Genomic DNA, 13,140 nt, shown 5'->3' with positions numbered 1-13,140 from the left:
AAAATATGTATATATTATAGTTTATCAAATATCCCCACACTTAAGCATTTGCTTGTCCTCAAGCAAAATCTTCAACTCACAATTAAAATAAATTATTCTCAACTTATAATTCTCATCAATAATGTTCGAAATAATCCACAAGTAATTATACGTTAAGAGCTTAACTAAAAGAACATTAAAGTTTCAAACAATCCAAATTGAGCATTTTAATCATAAAATCATAGGTATCTCCCTTTATCTAAGTAATCACCTTTAATTCTAAATTGACAAGGTTGACATCCTCACTAATGATTCACTCAAATCACTCAAAGTGTTTAGGGTTCAATAATTAAGCACTCAATAGTCAAACATGAAAAGTTATTACCAAAGGCTTGCATGAACATCAAATCTCCACCACTATAAGTAAGATGATACACAAATCAAAAGGTCTTTAACTTGGTTGTAATGGTGTTTGGGTTAAAGGTGTGGATAAAGGCTGAAAAAGAGGGTTAGGATCGAGATTAATTTAATAAATTACCAACTTAGAAAAATGAAGCTAATTGCTGAATTAAAAAAAATGCCAAAATTCGAACTATCCGAGACTAAAGATGTGAGCTTTTTCTCAATATACTGACTTTAACTTATCCAAGCTCTTTAGAACAATATGTAATTGGATGAATATGATTATACAGTTTTTTTTAAGAACAAGAACAAGTATGGAAAGTACATAATAAGAAATAATTCAGGAATTGAAATGAACGAACATAGTTAGGTAATTAATCAAATTAAATCTCGATAAAAAGGGAGTCAATAAAAAGGAAAAAATTCTTAATGAATCAAAAAGGGTTAAGTTGTGGGTTAATATTAAGGGGAAAAATAAAGAAATAATAGTTGAGGCTCAAAGGGGTTTACTAGGGGTCAATTATGTGGGTAGGCTTTTTATGGGGTAAATGGGTTAAAACCTAAGTGCCTTTATCATTTTAGTATATCAAATCAAAGGTGTGGTCTTGACATGTATAATCGATACAAGTTCTAGAATAGCAAATCAATGTTGACACACTCATAAAAACAATCAGTGAGCAAGAAAGATATATGCTCTAAAAGGCTCAAAATCTCACGAAAGTTATGGGTATTTGATGTCAATCTTGTAAATTCAAAACTTCAAGATAATACCTCAATTTGGAGAAAAAAAACTAGCAATTTTAATTCTCAAAAGTCAACTTATCATGCTTGATTCTCTAATGTATTAAAGTTTAAACAATCAATGCACAATTACCTATGATTTATTTCAAAACATATTAATAAAAATCATAAATCAATAAGAATTTACTCTAATACTGATATGAGAAAATTATTTGAGAATAAGATAAAAATTCAGGGATTTCTGATAATCACATAAATAACCTCCCTACACTTAATATGTACATTGTCCTCAATGTACAAAGATAGATAATAGCAATATAAGCATAATATCAGAAGAGAGGGAGAGAAGCAAAACTGCCCTGAATTTTTTTGATGAAATCCTTGGAAGAGTGAAAGAAATAATTGCAAAGAGAGCCGAATGAAAGGCATGATTTTGAGTTACTAATAAGAAAATAAATACAACTGTTGAAGAGAATTAAGGGCTTACTCGATAATAACCATTAAGATAAACATAGTTCAAAATATAAAAACATAAGTCTTCAAAAATAAATAAAAGAAAGATAAAAATAAAAATAAATTAAATGGACTCAAAGGTCCTCATCATCGGTGTCATGGGCCGGTGGTGCTGGAGAAGCGATATAGAGGTGCTCGCAAATCTACTGCAAAGTCTCATTGATACTGTTGAACCTCGTATCAAGACTGTCGAACCTCTGAGCACAGTACTGACAGAAATCAATAAACTCCTCGAATGATACTCCTCGAAAATTGGCAGTAGAAGGAGTGTGGCGGTGACTCGATGGTGGAGGCTGGGGTGGATCCTCGTGATAGGGAAGAAAATCATCAACGAAGTCCTCATCATCATCTTGAGTGTCAGAATGTAATAATCGGTACTGAGGAGGATCCACTCCTCGTCGTCATTCGATCATCCTCATAGAGTCATGCTCGAAATGCCCTGAAGGGACATCTGGCTAGCTAATGTAAGCGTCGACGACTGCTCCGGTGTGTCGAGTGAACCGAAGTGTTGAGCTAAGTGAGTTACGTAAGGACCTAAACAAAGGGGGCCTCTCTTATGTCATTCAATTTGATGGCAGAACGATAGTGCGACGAAGGATGTCAAATCGATAATATGGCCATAGGCCATGCTCCAAAGGAAGTATGCGTCGTGAGTGCTAACGACGTTGGTGCTTTCTCTCCGACCGGTCAAAGTGTGAGCTAGAAGGGCATGGATGTATCGTAAGACTGGGGAGAGAGAAGTTGCCTTCGAGCAACTCGTGTCAAATGTAGTTTGGCTACATGTGAGATCAGTCCAACAGCATGAAGGGGAATGAGGAATGTGTCGATGAAGTTGGAGGAAGTTCTCGGCAGACATGAACTCCTCTGTATAAAGGCTCATAGCAGCGCCGAATTCTGGAACGCTCATGTGTCGTATTAAGCCACCAAGGTAGAAAAAAATAGTGTTGGGCTCGTCATGGACTGCCATGACCTGTTGGGCTAAAAAGGTAGCACTAAACTCCAAGGTGACCTCCGTGTAAGTGGGCTCGATGATATCGAAGAATCGGTCCCATGGAGCGGTAGCGATAATAGCACGAACGTCATCGGCGAGTCGGACCTGTTCCAAAACGTCCCAATCGATGCATCGGCCCAACCTAAGTGGTCGAGCTCAATATAACTGGTACAAGTCCTTATGGAGGCCGTCTGAAAATAGAAATAAGGATGGCAAATCTCGCCAGGTATGCTCGAGGAAGAGGTCGAACCAGAGCCCTTCCGTTTCTTTGATACGGGGACGACAATCTTCTTGCCTTGTGTGTTCGTCATAGTGTCCCTGCAGAAGAAAATAAATCAATTTAACGAATCGACATAATAGGCAAGGTCATAATAAACAACCCAGTTTAGCTCAATACTTTAGACAAAATCATAACAAAAATAATAATTAAAATGCCAACTACCAAATAGAACCCTAGAAAGAGTAACTAAAACTAATAATGATCCTAAAGAAAAATGAAGAAACAAACTGGCAATAAAAATAACATAAAAATAGCAGCAAGACTCAAATAGAAATAAGAATGTATAATGGAGCCAAAAGTAACCATGAGAAAAATGGCCATCCAACTTGATTTTAACAAATAGAGGAGAAAAGTATCAAATACGAGTAGAACGACTAAAATGGAAGATGAAATAGAAAAAACTAGGAATAGCAGAAAGAGTAAACTGAGAATAAAATAAAGAGAATAAATAATAAATAAAATAACAACTAATCAAAGAAATAAAAAAAATAAAGAAATGAATAATAATGAAATAAAAGAAAAGAAAATATAAGGGACAAGAAGGGACCAACAGTAGGTGGTGGTTTAGTGGACGGTGGTGAATCGGAAAGAGGTGCGCGAGGGGGGAAAAGAGGGGCATTGGCGTGGGGGATTTGGGTTTTGGTCGTGCGTTGCGAAGGAGGCAGAGGTTGAGGCGGTTCTTTGTTGCTACGAATGAAGGGAGAAGGGGATCGGGGTACTGTTTGGTGGCTGGTGTGGCGCGAAGATGGGAGGGGAGGTGATTGGTTAAGGGAAAGGGAAAAGAAAATGGGATAGTGAGGACAATGGGGGGCCGACGACTAGGGCTTTAGGGGTTCGGGGAAGAAGACAGAAGTCAAATTAGTTTAGGGTTTTGGGGGTTAAAAAGGATGACATGGCCTTGTGAGGCCCGTGTTAGGCCACACGGCCGTGTGACATGCCCATGTGGATCGAGGTTAGCCCGTGTTTGTCGTGAAAATTTAATACCCATTCGTCACACGGCCTGGGGACACGCCTGTGTTTCCAGGCCGTGTGGCTCACTCGGCCATGTCTTATGGCTATGTGCGATGTCCTTCATTTCTCCCATGCCCGTGTGGTATCCCACACGCCCGTGTTTTCGAACACACGGTCGTGTGCCTTGCCCGTGTACCTCTCTGACTTGTTAAAAATTTAAAAAATTTTGCTCCAGTTTTCACACGGCCTAGGACACGCCCATGTGTCTAGGTCATGTGCTTCACACGGTCGTGTCGCACGGCTATGTGGATCAAATTTATAGTCGTGTGGCTCGATACTTGGGGATTTTTAACCCTGTTTCCACACGGCCAAGGGCACACCCGTGTGTCCAGGCTGTGTTGGTCATTGTTCCTGTATAAAAACACGAAAAATAGCTAAAATAAACTAGTTAGTAGTGTTAGTGCAAGGGTTGCCTCCCGAGAAACGCTTATTTGTCTAAGCCTGACTCACCTCATATTTGCACGGTCACAGCAGATCACGGAGTCGAGACTCCTCTTTCTCACTATCAATTTTATTATTCACATAATGTCTAAGTCAGTAATATTTACCTTAAAAGTGCTGAATTGAGAGTGATTTACCTCGATTGTACCGTATAGGAAAAAATTTAGTACCGTGAAAGGAGTCGCTCCATTTGTATTAAGCTCTAAAGTGGAAATTCGGGGGTCCTTTTCATCTAACAATACTTTATCCCCAACCTTAAATTGTTTTGTTTCATCCCTGAGCTTATTATGGTGTCAAATTGATTCATCGTGTGCTTTTGGTTCCTGCTTGACATGTGTTCGCCATTCATCTAGTTCATCGAGCTGAAGCCTTCGTTCTTCTTGAGTCACTCTGTTTTTGTTACATGGATTAAAATGAGGCTCCATCACATTCTTCCTAAGGGACTCCTACAAAGGAGTTTGAGTTGCAACATTATTCAAATTAACCGAACTTAAACAATCATCTCGATTACTAGATATTTTAGCAGAATCACGAGCTTGAAGTTTAATCGTGTCATCACTTACATGAAGTATTAATTCACCTGTGCCAACATAGATGATAGTTCTAGCAGTTGCTAAAAAGGGCCTTCCTAAAATTAAAGGTACGCCACTATCCTTGTCCATGTCTAGAACAACAAAGTCAACTAGGAATATAAATTTATCAATTTTCACCAGCACATCTTCAATAATACCCCTAGGAAATCTAATTGTTTTATCTTCCAATTGAATGCTCATCCTAGTTTGTTTGGGTTTCCCAAGACCTAGTTGTTTAAACATTTTATAGGGCATGACATTAATACTTTCCCTTAAATCAGCCAAAGCATTGTTGACAGTTAAACTACCAATTAAGCAAGGAATCGTAAAACTCCCTGGATCCTTCAACTTGTTGGGTAGGCTATTTTGTAGAATGACTGAGCAAACCGCGTCCAACTCTACATGCGATGCATCATCCAACTTCCGCTTATTTGCAAAAAGCTCCTTTAAAAATTTAATTGCGTTTAGCATTTGCGAAAGAGCTTCAATAAATGGTAAGTTAATATGTAATTTTTTTAATAATTTGAGGAATTTACCTAATTGTTCGTCTGTGTGGTCTTTTCTTGTCGCATTGGGGTATAGTACATGAGGTTTATACTTTTTACTTACATCAACCTTATCGTTATCTACCACATTGTCTTGCCTCAGTTTCGGTTCATCCTTAACTAACCCTTCATCATTGTGCACAGTGATGGCATGAAGTTGCTCCATTGTGTTAGTTTCAGTGTTATTTGGTAGGCCACCTTGTGGTCGTTCAGAGATTAGCTTAGCAACCTGTCCTATTTGAGTTTTGATCCCTTGAGTCGATGCTTGCTGATTCTTAAGTGCTGTTTCGGTATTTTGAAAACGAGTTTCTGACACTAAGATAAATTTTGTGGGCATTTCTTCGAGGTTCGATTTCTTCTCTTGTTGGTAAGGTGGTTGTTGAAAACCTAGAGGATGTTTGGGATGGCTCCTCCAACCTACATTATAAGTTTTAATGTACGGGTTATTTTAAAGTCTAGAATTATTACCCATATAGTGGACTTGTTCCTCATCGGCGTTAGGGTTGACGGATGGATAATCTGTGTTGTGCATTCCTCCTCTATTTGAATCACACCTCATCACTGGATGTACCTGAGTAGAACCATACAAACCATCAATATTTTTATTTAAAAGTTCTACCTGATTAGATAGCATAGTGATCGTGTCGAGGTTGAAAACACTAGCTACTTTTGTGGGCTTCGTTCTCATGACTTGCCACTGATAGTTATTCAGCGACATCTCTTCAATAAATTCGTAAGCCTCTTCAGGTGTTTTATTGTTTAAAGTTCCACCGGTGGCTGCATCGATCAGTTTCCTTGTTTAGGGGTTCACACCGTTGTAAAAAGTCTGAATCTGCAGCCATAGAGGTAACCTATGGTGAGGGCATCTTCTCAATAAGTCCTTATATCTCTTCCATGCATCATAAAGAGTTTCTAGATCCATCTGCATAAAAGAAGAGATATCATTCCTCAGTTTAGTCGTTTTAGCCGTCAGAAAATATTTAAGTAAAAATTTTTTGGTTATTTGTTCCCAAGTGGTGATTGACCCTCGTGGTAATGAGTTCAACCACTGTTTAGCCTTATTCCTCAATGAAAAGGGAAATAACCAAAGGCGAATAGCATCGTCAGAAACACTATTAATCTTAAAAGTGTCGCAGAATTCCAGAAAATTTGCTAAATGAGTGTTTGGATCCTTGTCCTGCAAACCATCAAACTGAACAAACTATTGGTATCATTTGAATCGTGTTAGGTTTCAGTTCAAAATTATTTGCAACAACAACAGGTATACTCAATTTAGTTCCTGTTAAAGTAGGTTTAACATAATCATACATAATACGAGGAGCGGAATTATGATCTACTGGATTTGCAGCAACCACAGGAGGTAGCGGATTATTCTAATTTTTAGCCATCTCATCGGTATTAGTGTGAATATCGCCCTCTCGCTCTTCCTCTATGTATTGTAGGCTTCACCTTATTTCTCATCGGTTTTTGTGAGCTGTGCTCTCGATCTCATTATCAAAAAGCAAAGGTCCTGATAAACTATAAAAACCTGCCAGAAGTAAATAAAAGAAAATTTTAGAAAAGAAAAATTAAACTAAAAGCAAAAAAAATAAATTGTAATAAAAGTAAAAATGGCTAAAGTAATAAAAATCAAGCGTTCCTAATATCTTAGTCCCCGGAAATAGCGCCAAAAACTTGATGGTCGCAAAACTAACTAAAAATTCGACTAAGGCAAGTGCACCTATCGAACAGTAGTATAGTTATGGTGAGACCGGAAATATCGTATCCACGAGGACTAAAAGTACTAGTAATTAATATTTTATTATTATCTAGCCTAATAATTGAAGGGATGTTTTAAAAACTAAAATTAACTATTTAATTAACTAAGATAGCGACAGAGATAAAAGTTGGAAAATACTTTTGAAAAATCGATGGAGAAGACAATAACCAAGGAAGAATCCACCTAGACTTCACTTATCACTTTTGAATTAGACGATTTATTCACTTCCCTTAATCCGTAGAAATTCCTGATTTATGTTAATATTTTTCTCAAGACTAAAAACAGCTGACTCTAGGTTGATTAATTGAAATATTTTTCTAATTAAAACCCCTATTGTCGTATTAACTCAATCTATGGATTCCCTTATTAGATTTGAGTCTAATCCGGCAGATTTATGTCGTCCTATCTCTAGGATTGTGTAACACCCCTATCCCGTATCCGTCGCCAGAATAGGTGAAGGGGCATTACCAGACTTGAAACTCATATCAGAACAGTAAAATTTTTATTTTTTTAACTCACATTCGGCACATAAAAACATACACAAAATTTTCCACACAAGCTAGTATTTTAGTAATTAATATGATACAAGTTAAACCAAAAGTTTACAATAAAATTACAAGGTACATACATAGGGCCCATATACATGTTTATTTTAAAACACCACCCTTTAAACCCTCTAGCTCTACTTACAAAAGACTCTCATAACTAAAATCCATAAGTAAGTCATCCAATTCCACCATTTCAATAAGTATTTTATACCAAATCTAATAACTAAATGTTATTAATGAGATTCATACCAAGACCGAATATTCATTAACAACCAAAGCATATATTCAACAATTTAACAATGTGTTTAACGTCCATGGCCGAATAGATCCTTTCTATTCCATTTAACTACCATAATTTAAAGTATTTAAATCAAGTTCATGAGTTTCTAATTTCATTACTTCAACCATTCAAAGCCTATCTAATTTCTCAAATAGATTTCTAATACAAGAATTAAGCCAACCTACTAACCTTAACACCCACTACTTATGTACAAAAATTTATCCACCCTAGCCTATAGTTCATTCGGCCATTCTTCACTCAACCAAACAAAATTTCATTGCAAACTCCTATGACCGAGCACACACATATACTTACATCCCAATACTCATAATATTCAAAATTCACATTTTAATAAATTATCTTAAACAATGCCGAATCCTTAAGTGATTAAACATCAAATTTTACTCAATTCAAAACATATAAACAACATTTATTCATGACATTAAGCATCTTTATTTCGGCTATTACTAGTATAAGCATTAACCATTCATGTTTTTAGAAAGACCAATTTCTTTCCTCAACACATTCATCATCAAAATTCAAATAAAACAATCAAAATTCCTTCCTTTATAACCATAACCGAATGCTCCATTCACCCATCATTATTGAAAATTTTAGCATGGGCTAAGCAAGAACCATGATAATTTACCTAAAACAAGTAAATATTTCACAAATTTAACACAATATACTAACCTCCCTAAAGATTCAAGTGATCGAAATTCCTCCCCTCCTTTCTTTCTTCTATTTGGCCAAGTTGAACAAAGAGAGAACTTTGTTTTCATCACCAAATTTCCTTATTTTTATTTAAAGTATAAAACCATTTAACTAAAATTAGTACATATTTTAATATGAGTCCATCATCTTGGCCGGCCACTACTAGCAAAAGGGGTTATTTGACATGCAAGTCCAAGCATTCTTATAACATGCATTAATAAGTTACTTCAACATTTGCCTAACACATTTCTAAATTTTCTCACATAAGTCCTATTTAATAATTTCGCATACAAATGATAAAATTAAAGTATGAAACTTCCACACATTCATATTCACATATAATAAGCATCGAATATGACTGTTAATTATTTTTATGACTCGGTTTCGCGGTCCCGAAACCACTTTCCGACTAGGGTCAGATTAGAGGTGTCACAGATTACATGCAACTCCGCTTAATTATGAATGATCTACTCTTAAACAGGGACTTTTGCTCTACTGAATAAGCACATTAAAAACCTGAATTAATATCCTGGAATATTAACGCAAGAGTTAATTTCACAATTAAGAATAAGAACACGTATTTATCATATAACTCAAATAATAATAAGATCAGTCTTAGGTTTTATCTCCCTTAGGTATTTAGGGAGTTTAGTTCATAATAATGGAAAACAACAAAACATAAAGAAACCCAAAGAACTTCTAGGAAATTGGTTGGAAATCTTCAGTCTTGACGTAAATCCTTCTTCTGAGCTGATCCTGATGGCTGTTCTTGAGTATTTCCTGCCTTCTACTCTGTGTGTCCCTTTAATCCTCTTCTAGGGTGTTTATATAGACTTTGGAATGCCCAAAATAGCCCAGAATTAGCCTTTTCTGAGTAGAATTAGACTTAGGCTCGACAGGGACATGGTCGTGTGCCACGCTCGTGTGCAAGTGGTCAGGCCGTGTGTAATTCTGACTTGGATTAATGTCGACACGGGCATGACACACGGAAGTGTGGTCTACACGTGTGTCACACACGGACGTGTGGATCACTCGTGTAGAAGTGCCTAGGTCGTGTGAAACACTGATTTAGGCCCAATTTGTCCGTTTTTAGCCTGTTTCTTGCTCTTTTCGCCATCCTAAGCTCTCCTAAGTATAAACCATGAAATTAAAGGATTATGAGCATCAAATTCAATGAAACCAAGGAAAAATCATCCATAAATATGCCAAGCGTGGGGTAAAAATATGTATATATTATAGTTTATCGACGGGCGTGTGGTTAACCGTGTGGCCAAGTCAGTAGCCTCCCTAATTTTCATACGGCCTGGCACATGGGCATGTCTTGTGGCCGTGTGGACAAGTCAGTATGTATGTCCTGTTTTGACATGGCCTAGACACACGGGCGTGTGACCTGTACAACTTTGAAAATTGTTTAAGTTTTGAAAAATTTTGTATGAGCTCGGTTTAGTCCCGACTCCTTTTTAAAGCATGTTTAAGGTCTCGTTGACCTATCTTAGGGACTCTGTAATGATGGATGATTATGTTTGAATGATGTTTGTGAATAATTTGTGAAATGTTCTGATTTTTTCGGTAACATCTTTAACCCTAGTCCGGCGACGGATACGGATTAGGGGTGTTACATCGTGTTACATACTGACTTTCACGATCGTGTCGTTGGCTGTGTCTCAAGCCATGTGAAACCTGCACCTAAAATAATAGTGACACATAACCGTGTGGGTTGGCCATGTGTTGCACACAGTCGTGTGATAGCCCGTGTACTTTTCAAAATGACCCTAAAACAAGCCAAAACATTGACCTTTTCTTGCATAACAACACATACCATTCCAATCATTTTCACATGACCAAAACACTTTAAAACACACCAAAAAAAAAAATCAAAAACCAACCAACTTAGGTGCCTAACCAGTATGGCATCAATTGACACCACAATTCAACAAATCATCGACTCAATTCAACATTGCAAGTTCATTCATTATGCATAATTCATATATATCAAATAACCATTTCAAAGCATACCACTCAACCATATTTTGCCTACTTTCATATGAGCACACATAAATGTCACTTACCATATTTTTACACTTTCATTTGTCATCTATCAACTAAGGACATTAAGACACATATAAACTTGGCACAAGCTCAAAACAAACCAAGTTATCAATTCAACATCCAAACCTTATTACAGGTCAAAACTTTCTCATATAATTTAATATAAATATCTATCCAATATACCCTTATTGGTACCACAATTTAATATCCAAATCAATTCAAATCCAATGTCATAAATTCATGCTTTAAACTTTCATCACACATCAATCATTTAACCACTTCATTCACACTTCAATGAACCAAGAGCCATCTAAATCTCAAGGCATTCACAAGTGACCAAAACATATACTTACATATTTACATTTATAAGCCAACATCAAGGCATATAGGCAAATAAACTTAAACCACATCACATTGATAAATAACATAAAAACTTCTAGTACATGCTATTTATAACCGTTATTCAAAACAACCAAAAGTACCAATATGACAAATGGATAGTGTGATTGTGCTCTTACGTGATTCCAATCGATCGAGCATCCAATGATCTATAAAAGAGAGAAAAATAACTGTGTAAGAACTAATGCTTAGTAAGCTTCCGATCGATCGAGCATCAAATGATCTATAAAAGAGAGAAAAATAACTGTGTAAGAACTAATGCTTAGTAAGCTCGTATGAAGGAAACTTAACTTACCAAACATTTAAGTTAAACAACCAAACATAATTTCATTATGTCATAAGCCAGCTTTCTGTTCCTATACAATCCATCTCACAAGGTTAGTTGGTGTAACATTGTATATATAATTTCAATCAAAACACGGTATAAAACATATCTAACATTTCACTTTCAAAATTCACTACTCAATACATATATATACTAAACCATCTTTTCCTTTCAATTACACATTTCATCATAATCCATATCATTACTCAAAAATCATAGTTCACTTCATGTAATCACATACCCTTTAAAGCTTTATTTACCCGTCAAACCAAATAAAACAACCTTGAATACTCGAAAAAAATACTCATATAACCATTTAATTCTCTAAACACACCACATACATAACTAGATAACATATTTATAGATATATAAGACATATAATTACACCAAGGCATTAATATTCATTATCAAACTATACTAATCAAAACATTCATCTCATATAATTCAACATACACAATGGCTCAAACCAAAGTAATCCATGCTTCCATACATATACATATATACACAAATGTATCATTATAGATAAATCCAACTCAAAGAGTAATTTAACATTTAAATGTAAAATTTCATGGCCCGTTGAACTATACTAAATTAACTCGGATACTTGGGTTTCCCCCAAAACACACCAAAGAGTATCGAAATGCTAATAGAGGCACCGTAGTGCAAATAAAGAGGCATCGAAGTGCAAATAGAGGCACCAAAGTGCAAACCTGTACAAGCGCGCATACTAACCCTATTGGCATGCCAATCGTATCCTAACCATTTACTACGCTCAATCGGGCATTATACTTAAATTCATAATATTAGTAAACCAACCATTTAGAGGCCGTTCTTATTTCCGTACACATACTATAAATCTGTTACATTCATTTCAATATTGTGCAACCCCAAGATTTACCACTACCAGATATTGATTTTCCATTTGTACTTAATTGTAGCTTTTAATAATTTATAAGTAAACAATGAAATTTCACATTTATTACAATTAACTAGCAATTAATATACATAATCATAAAGAAACACTCGTATATATATTGTTACACTACGAACTTACCTCGACAAATACAGTTGTAAAAACGAAGTCGACGACTAACCCGACACATTAACTTTTCCTCGGTTTAGATCCGTTTGATTTGTTTCTTGATCTAAATAATAATTTTCTTTCAATTAAACCATTCAAATAAATTAATATAATTAATACAACTTGTAATCCTTATTAATGGGAAATTTATAAAATTACCCCCAATATTTTACATTTTATGCAATTTAGTTCCTAAACCCGAAAATTTCAATTTAACCATTTTTAATTAAAATTCATGCTAGCCGACTTTCCCTTACCCATATTTTTCCTCATTTCACACAATTTACATTGGATTTTACTATTTCAACAATTTAATCCCTAAGCACTAAAATCATCAAAAATCACTTAACAAAATGCTTATGTTTAACAACCATACTTAATAATCTATCAAATAAATTAACAAACACACTTAAACCATTCATGGTAAGTCCCTAAAATTTTAACAGTTTTACGAATTAACCTCCGAGCTAGTTAGATTAAGTTAATATGATAACAAAAACATAAAAAATT

General features: G+C 35.6%; 1 non-coding gene across 1 annotated transcript; it reads left to right on the top strand.

Moving 5' to 3' along the window:
- Window positions 1-6,323: 6,323 nt before the first annotated feature.
- Window positions 6,324-6,430, top strand: LOC121231489 (small nucleolar RNA R71). The gene has a single exon (XR_005929547.1). It is a non-coding gene; the product is annotated as a small nucleolar RNA R71 (small nucleolar RNA).
- The last annotated feature ends 6,710 nt before the right edge of the window (window positions 6,431-13,140 follow it).

The sequence above is a fragment of the Gossypium hirsutum genome, chromosome A06 (assembly GCF_007990345.1).
Source record: "Gossypium hirsutum isolate 1008001.06 chromosome A06, Gossypium_hirsutum_v2.1, whole genome shotgun sequence".
Lineage (NCBI taxonomy): Eukaryota > Viridiplantae > Streptophyta > Magnoliopsida > Malvales > Malvaceae > Gossypium > Gossypium hirsutum.
The sequence above is the reverse complement of the archived record's forward strand: the minus strand, read 5'-3'. Positions and strand labels throughout refer to the sequence as shown.